The sequence below is a fragment of the Armigeres subalbatus genome, chromosome 2 (assembly GCF_024139115.2).
Source record: "Armigeres subalbatus isolate Guangzhou_Male chromosome 2, GZ_Asu_2, whole genome shotgun sequence".
Lineage (NCBI taxonomy): Eukaryota > Metazoa > Arthropoda > Insecta > Diptera > Culicidae > Armigeres > Armigeres subalbatus.
In genome coordinates, this window is record NC_085140.1 from 402,195,146 (window position 1) to 402,198,245 (window position 3,100).

Here is a 3,100-nt window from a genome sequence, read left to right on the forward strand (position 1 = left end):
CATTCCTTTTGTTTTATTTTATGTCGATCAATTTCCCCTCTTCCACTTTGCTCATGATTTTTGCGGTGTATAATTTCCTATTTTATGTTATGCTAAAGTTTACAATTCAGTTGATGAAATTAAATTTAGAAATGAGTTGTTTTACCATTTTGGTTGTATTATTTTTTTTGTATGCGGCTCAAATTCATAACAAATCTAAAAGAGTGTTGTGCTTCCTGATTGCTCATGAAATTGTTGCCGTATGTAGCTGCACCACGTAGCCGAAACGTACGACATTTATGATGATTATTGTGCCAATCCTCAATGGCATGGACAGAGATTTTTTTTTTTTGAATCCTTCGATCGCCAAACAACTATTTTTCAGTCAGTGATAACTCGAAAGTATATCAATATGCTCTACAGATTATAATTTAGTGTTCTTTCGTGGCGTTTACACAGATGTTTCAGGTACATTTATATGTTATATGGGTCCAAGAGTAGCAGGAGGCCGACAAACCGTCGTCCCAAACGCTTATATAAGATCTTCGTTTAGATCAATTTTTATAACACCGTCTTGTGAGGGTTTTAGAAATTGGGCAATCCACTTCCAGTATGCATTGATGACAGATGATGCAAATGTACCGTTTGTTTTAGAAACTGCATAATGTGACATTACATTACGTATTACAAAGCACAAAAAAAACAATTTTTGGTCGCATATGTATTATTTTTTCCGTTTGTTTAACAAACTACATATGTATACACGCAATTACAACTACTGTTTGCAGTTTTCAAACTGGAAGATACTCAGGATGTTGAGTTTAATCTGTTTCAAAGATACAAAAAAAAAAATCAATGCCGATTTGTTCAAAAACAGTTTTTTGTTGTTTTCTCGGAATTGTGTAAAATTGATCATACAGTTTCTCAAACAAATGATTCAATTATCATCTGTATAACGGTTCGGTGGTCGCCATTGATTAGTGAACAGCAGGCCATGACTTTGCCTCTTTCCTCACCGGGCAACCAACGGGGTTGCAAGCTCCATAAGAAACCACACAATCGACCGAACCAACGTATAGTTCGTTCGGCGCAATGCGGCCACACATTTGGCGATCATGCCAGGTTGTTGTTCCTGAAATTATTGTTTCGTAAGTAGGGGAGACTGGGGAGTCTTGATCTCCTTTTCTGATTTCCGATGTCTTCTTATTGGCATTACATCCCCACACTGGGACAGAGCCGCCTCGCAGCTTAGTGTTCATTAAGCACTTCCACAGTTATTAACTGCGAGGTTTCTAACTTACCATTTTCGAGACAATTTCCAATCCGAAAATTACCTAGACCGGCACCGGGGATCGAACCCAGCCACCCTCAGCATGGTCTTGCTTTGTAGCCGCGCGTCTTGCCGTACGGCTAAGGAGGGCCCTGTATGTATCACAGCCAAAAATAAATAAACATACGCGATTTCCACACAGACTCCCTAAGAAATATAATATTTAACTTTACTGATGTATGACAGTCTTTAAATTATTGTTGTTATTGATACACAATCGATTTTTTGGAGTGCTGTCAAAAATTGACTTTTAAAATATTCGGGGGAAATTGCCCCTCTCCAAGAACTTGCTTTGATAAAATTAGAAAGGCGCTCTCAGATTTTTTAAATATGTTTACTTCAAAATACGCGGAATGTTCGAAATGCTGTGCGAATACGTGAATGATTTTTGTTATTGAATACCGTGCTGTGCCCTTATTCCAATCAGCACCTAATTCCGTTTGTCTAAAAACAACAGAAAAATATCCTTGTACTTTTCTATGGTTATGTATGCATGAAATGATATAAAAACCAGCGTCATTTTTTGCGATTAATAGTAAAAATTTAAACAAAATTTGTTGGTCGTCACTACGAGCGCCATTTTGACTGTTTTCATTAACCCACTTACTAAGAACGTCTGTCATAATATTTAAGCATTTTTAAGTGAAAATTTGCCCTGGATTTCAAACACAGCAGCATAAGAAGACAAAACAGATAACATTATAGCGTATTACCAAATTGTTGCTTGTATTTTCCCAATATAAAATGCTGAAAAGTGAAAAATATCTTGACCGGAATAAGGGTACATCTATAGATTTATAAATCTACTCGTTCCTTATTCCGTTCATTGGGTTTGAAGCATGGATTCCGAAAATTCCGTGTTTGAGAATATAATCTATGAGCAAGAAAGCAGCACAATCCATAATTGCGGCGTTCTTGTTTAAAAGCTTCATCCGGAAATTTCTTGCAAATTTGTATAAAAAACACCGCCCTCTCTGAGCTGCAAATAAGGTTATGTTTTACCTAAATCCGTGAATACTTCGTATAAGTATGGTTATCCGGTACTTTAAAAAACCGAAGCTTTAAAGAATATTCCATTTGAACGAAACAGTGGTACGAACAATTCCAAACAAACAGGGACATTGTTTTGAAAGGTTCAGGTCAGATATCAAGGCCTAGTATCCAGGCTCTAGTAAAAATTACGTTGAGGATAAGGTGTAAAACTCCGATAAGGAATCGTATCTGTCCTTTTCTGTGGTACCTAATGCAACTGGGCAGCTAGCATCAATATTCATGTTGAATATATCTTGAATATAATGAAGCAAACGCAAAAACAGTCAACTTGGCTATACTAAGGAAATATCATTCATTGTATTTTAAATTTGGAAGGAAATTACATTGTAAGCTTTTTATTTGCAATATTATAATAAATGAAAAGATGGATTTGTGAGAAAAATGATGCCTGCCCCAAGTAACAATCTCAATGCTTCGAAGATTTATGCTAGTTTTATATAGGTTTTATTACGGCATGCAGAAATGCTTAAAGTTTTATTTTGGTTTTATTCAGTTGTCATTTAATTAGATCCGCAAGAGTACTTGAGAACTACGTTTTGAATTCCAATATAAAACCACAGCTCTTTAGGTTTTATAATGCTCCTGTGTTCCTCCTCAGAGCTAAAAAATGGAACTGACATAAAGCCAGCAGTTAAGTTATATGTTGGTTTTGATCAAGACTTATAAAAGCTGCCAAGCTTCGTAGAGTCCTGTATAAAACCCACATAAAACCTTTACTCCAGAAGAAGACCTGCATAG